This window comes from Trachypithecus francoisi, unplaced genomic scaffold (assembly GCF_009764315.1).
Source record: "Trachypithecus francoisi isolate TF-2019V2 unplaced genomic scaffold, Tfra_2.0 Lachesis_group2, whole genome shotgun sequence".
NCBI lineage: Eukaryota > Metazoa > Chordata > Mammalia > Primates > Cercopithecidae > Trachypithecus > Trachypithecus francoisi.
In genome coordinates this window covers 5,338,117-5,344,116 of record NW_022681465.1, presented here as the reverse complement: position 1 = coordinate 5,344,116, position 6,000 = coordinate 5,338,117, and positions in this window count along the sequence as shown.

The window sequence follows — 6,000 nt, the reverse complement described above, 5'->3', positions numbered from 1 at the left end:
TCATCCTTTTACATTCCTCTCTTATTTCTTAAACATATTAAACACACATATTTTAGACATTCTAAATGTGATAAATAAAATATACACAAATTCTGTAAGTCTGACTCTAAGCACAGTTTGTTGTTCCTGGAAATTCTCTCATGAGGTTTTATTTGTTCTTTTATTTCTCATCTGCTTAAGATTTTGTGGGTATGAGTATGAATTCACGATCCTTGGAACTTCATGTGTGGGGACCTTTTAAGGACTGGAATCAAAATAACTTTCCTCTAGTGAGGACTTGCAACTGCCTCTGCAGGTCCTCGATGGTACTTCTAACCTGGCATCACTGAAAACATGTTTTGGGGGAATTGAGCCCACAAGTGGTGTATATTCCTGTTCCAAATTCATGAGTACAGGCCTTTGGGTAGAAATTCTTCTGGGAGATACTGTTGTTTGTGTGTGCTTTTTTCTCTGATCCACCCAGGTAGGTTGAAGGTAGGTTAGCATCCCCTCTTTCTTCTTTGGGGCTTCTTTTTTTTCTTTTATTTTTGGCTTAGCCCCAAGATATCTCCCTCTGTGTGACTTGGCTTTTTGTGGTGTTGGGGGGTGGGGTTTGTCACTCATATGACATCCCCTAATTCTGGCCGCAGACCTTGTCTCCATTGCCCTCCCATGTGGCCTGTAACCTTCCATCTGCATCCCAGCCGAGACTGTCTACACCATACCCTGTTCAAATCTAGGGCAAATGGCTTCAATGCTTTCTCCTGTGGAGTTAGGCTTTCTTGTCTTTTCTCATTTTGAAGAGATTCCCTGACTTATTGCTAGCTCAACTGTGCATTAAAAATATTTTAGTACATGCCTATAATCCCAGCACTTTGAGAGGCCAAGGGGGGTGCAGATCACAAGGTCTGGAGTTCGAGACCAGCCTGGCCAATATGGTGAAACCCCGTTTCTACTAAAAAATACAAAAATTAGCCTGGCATGGTGGCAGGCACCTGTCGTCCCAGCTACTCGGAAGACCGAGGCAGGGGAATCACTTGAACCCAGGAGGCGGAGGTTGCAGTGAGCTGAGATCACAGCACTGCACTCCAGCCTGGGCAACAGAGTGAGACTTCATCTCAAAAAATAAAAGTTAAAAAAATATATATATATTTAGTCAACATCTTAATTGTGTTATTAGTCTACAATTCTGCAGAAACACCCTCTTTATTTTTGACTTTTACTGGGCTCTACTGACAATGAGTGGGCAGGTTTGTGGTTTCCAGGAGCACCCAGGGATTATAGATTTAAAGCACATTTCAGGCTTCATCTAAGCTAGGCGAAGATGTTTGCCCTTCTTAGACAAGGGAGCCAGGCAGTCCTCTGGAGGTCCACCTTGCAGAGCGTCAACAGGGAAAGCCTGCTCCTTCCTCAGGACCCTGGTCCATTGTAACTGTAAAAATATTCTGCTTTAAAAATATTCTGTTAAAATGATTTTATTTTGGACACTGTAAATGTTGACCTGAATATGGATATGACTAAATTTAAAAGTAAATGTATCATTCCTGCAAACTGACTTCTACCCAATTTAAATTTCAAACTGATCCTAATAATTTTCTTAAAATGTTTAGCAATTATTTCTAATCTTAAATGAATCAATAGGTTGAAATATATATATATTTTAACATGACCACTAGAAACTGTGTGTGTGAACACAATTTCTGTGTGTGTGAGGTTTTTGTGAGAAAATATTTTGGTTGACTAAATCCATGCAAGTTTCAGAACTGAGAAGGAAAGTGTTTAATCAAATCTGGAATTATATAAAAAGGTTGTGAATTTATCTGGGGTAAAATCTATTTAATAAGATGGATAGAATCTTGAAATTCTTAATATGTTTTGTTCTTTTTTCTTGCAGAAAAAGAAGAAGGTTACATGTGGATGCACACAGTATGGCAGTGAGGAGGTCCAATACGGCCAGGAAAAAGGCAGGCTCCAGAGAACAGGCAGAGAGACCTAGTTTGCAACTTCTGTCTGCCACTCACCAGTTCTTGCAGCATGGCTCTTATGCCATAGACTGCACATGGTGCAATCTGCCTTGGAATGGTTGCTCTGAGCACTGTGCCTGGTGCTCAGGTCCCCAGGCAGCCAAAAACACAGTGCTTTTGATTTCCCTGCACAAATCTGCCTCGTGTGCTCAATTCCTGGGTCCCACTCTACAGGCCCAATGCAACCAGCATCTTTCTTCTTCCTAGAGATGATGGAAGTGGCTGTAAACCAAGTCTGGTCTTTCTGCCACCTTTTGTCATTTCTTTCCCCAGCTTAAAATGGTGAAAACACAGGGTCTGGGAGACAGGAAACACTTTATCTTAGTCCATTGGATCCTTCATGAGGAGACTGGAATCAGCAGGCAGGTTTAGAGAATCTACTTAGTGCTTTTCACAAGTCCATATTTTCATTGATGTTAAGGTCACTTAGCTTGCCTGTGCCTCAGTTTTAGAAGCAGATATAATGATAATAATATCTGATTTTCAAGCATGTTCTGAGGAAGATAGAGATTGAATATTCCTTGGTTTAAAAGAAAAACCAAGTTAGTTCTGAAAAACTCTTTATCAAGCAAAGATTTTTTAATGCCCAATTAGTTAAAATTAGTGGTATGGCATTACTTCAATAATTAACAAATAATAGTGTAATATCTATGTTTAAACTTGAAAATTTCATGTAAATTCCTGCGCATTCCATCCCCTGTAAAACAAAACGACAATAAAAGATAAAGGCAAAAGAAAGCAATCAAAATTATTTCATCTCAATAGTGAAAGGCTGCTAATTCTATAAACTAACAAACCGCCAGGACCTTGCCAGAATAACAAAATGCAGTGTGGTTTTGTTAATGAAGAGAAATGTCGTTTCTCTGTGTGTGTGTGTGGTTTTTTGGTTTGTTTGATTTTGTTTTGTTTTTGTTTCTGTTTTTGAGACAGAGTCTTGCTCTGTCGCGCAGGCTGGAGTGCAGTGGCGTGATCTTGGCTCACTGCAAACTCCACCTCCCACGTTCAAGCAATTCTCCTGCTTCAGCCCCCTGAGTAGCTGAGATTACAGGCATGCACCACCACACCTGGCTAATTTTTCGTATTTTTAGTAGAGATGGGTTTCACCAGGTTGGTCAGGCTGGTCTCAAACTCCTGACCTCAGGTGCCGCAGCCTCCCAAAGCGCTGGGATTACGGGCGTGAGCCACCGTACCCGGTCCAAGAAATGTCTTTTGAGTGGAAATGTCTTGTGAGGTCAAATTCTCATTATCTGAATGGGCATTTCTTGGGGGTGCTGTATTTTCTGTAGAAAAAAAGTTTTAAGCTCTACCAAAAATTTGGGGATGACTCTTATAAAAATATGACTTATGATGCACTTGTCTTGTTACATCATTGCTACACCAAGACAAAAGACAAGTGCCAGGAGTGCAAGGAACCCCAAGGAGCCAGGAGAAACTATAGGTGCTCCCCTTTCCACCTCAATCTGAGAGACATGCAAGTATTCCTGGCCCTTTTCAACAACAGGCAAGTTATATTGTGATTTTTTAACGGAAGTGTCTAATTTCTCAATGCTGTCTTTATTGAAAGTCCCCTCCCAAGCACTTTAGAAGCATTGCCGCTACTGGCTCATGCAGCCTTTGCTTCTGTGGAAACGGCCCCTTTAAAATATATATGAGGAACATGTTTGAAAAAGGATGGCACTGGGCGGATTTGAAATACACCTTTTGTTTCTTTTCTTTCCTAAGCCTGTGCTTGGTTTGCAAAAGGAGGGCTTCCATATGAAAGAGCCGTTTTACGAGCCAGGGTTCATGAGCAAAATGCAGAGCTCTCCCTGCTGGGGAGGACAGGCGGCTGCAGGCCTCGCGTGTGGACCAGAGCCGGGGAACTGAATCAACATTATTTCCCACTAAAAACACTTGTATGCGGTTGGTAATAATAGTAACCAAAAAATTAACGTGGGGAGCCAGGCATAGCATGTTTGTTTGTTTTAGTTTTAAGATTTCGGTCTCCCTGACTCCTTTCTCTCTGCTCACTCAGGCATATTGTGGAATTTAAATGAAAAGAATTGTCAGGTGAAAGACAAAATAAAGCTCAATTTGTGAACAAGAACAACAAAAAAATCTTTCACAATTGCATCGCTTTTTTCTTAAGTGCATTAAAAAATGGGTACGTAGAGCCCAAGAAAGCCAGAAAAAAAAGCAAAGTAAGCTTACAGTAAGCTTATAGTTCCTAGAAGTATATTGTTACTTTAGTTTCTCCAATGCCAGTGCTTCTATTTAGAAATTAACATGCTGCACTTCAAAACTGCATCAAAATCCAGGAAACTTACTTTCTCATCACTAAGCAAGTTTTACAAACACAAAGATGCATTTAAAATATTATTCCGATGACTGCCAGTGTGATAGGGGTTGAGTTCCTGTCTCTTAAAAATATGAAATAGAAAAGGTCAGGAGAGATTGTTTAAAAATTCTATTTTCTGCTCCACTGCAGACTTAACAAACACATTTTCAATATGCAAATAAAGAACGGCCCTCAGTTACAGAAATTCAGAACAAAAGTTGTTGGAACCCTCTGCTTAGTCTGTAAGTGACAGCTTTCCTCCTTCCATGAAGGCGCAGCAACCACAATGCAGATGGCTCTCCTGGACAACGGAATACCTTTCCCGTTTCTCAAGCAGGAAGAATAAGTATATAATTGGCTTTCGGAAGAATAAGCTGCAAGAGAAGCTCATTATGTTTCATAAAGCACTTTCGCATTTTAAGGTAGGGACAGGGTCCTGTTTGGTTTTCTCCTCTTTGGCGAACACACGTCTCCTGGAACACAGTGACACAGCTCTAAAGAGCATCGCTGCTGCCAGGGCATTGTGAGCTCTATTCTGCATTTATAGATATGTTCCCACACTAACAAGGCCGTGGATTAAGTAAACATCCTACAATTTGTAGGTTCTTCCCGTCTTCTAGACCATTTCCCCTTCTTCCCAGGACACCAGGGGTGATTTGAAAGCAGAAGCTCATGAACAGCCTCTGGGTGACTAATGGGAGCGTCCTGGAATGTCAGCGGTGGCTCAGGATCACGTGCTCGATAGGCTCAGGACCCTGGAGCCTTCCCCATCCACCTTTTTTATGTCTGAGGCAGCTGTAGGGTTGACAGAGAACCTTATTTAGCAGAAGACATTCCTGTAGGTTAAATGCCTTCTAATAAAGGACTGTATCATCTTCCTCCAGAGACTTTTTTTTTTTTTCAACAAAGGAAAAGTAGTGGTCTGAAAAACACAGGGGGACAGGCCAGGAAGGGCTTTCTCCTCACAGCTGCACATTTTCACATGCACAGCCAAGCCTTCCTGCGCAGGGTTGCGCGGGGCTCTCCTTTCTAGAGGTCAGATCTGGGTTGTCCAAACATTTGCAAATGTGACTGTGGTTTTCCATGAAGATATAGTGAATCTTAGATTATCTGCGAGTGGTCGGAGTGGGAGCAGGTTCCTTGGCAGCTGGGAGAGGTGCCCTGAGGTGGGCAGAGCGCTGGGCATGTGCAGTTTGGCCATCCCACAGGGTCAGTGACTCTGCAACCCTCCGTCAATACACGGTGGGACACAGCAGGATGCGAAGACACAGATACTCAGGTTACCTCATCACAAACATGCTTTTGCCTCTGAACTCCAACTGCTGAAACATTTCTAGTTGTTATTTTCTTACAAAACTGTTGCAACATTCTAAATTTGACTATGATTCAAAAATCAAAACGTTTACTTTATCTGAGGTTTCGCTACATTTTTATCAAGGATAGTTTTAAGAATCTCGCTGGTATTGGTTTGGACTTGGGGATCCCGGCACACACGTCCAGCAAGTGTGGGTTTCCAGCACAGCCGCCGTGGAGGAGCTGGGGCACACGGGCCTCAGGCCGGACAGCGCCCAGTCATTGGCGGCGAGCGAGGAGGCGCGCCCCTAGCTCCTGCATCCCAAATCTCAAGTCCCGCACCAGGGAGCCTTCCCGCGGCCCTCCCAGCAGCTTCGCTTCCAAGGG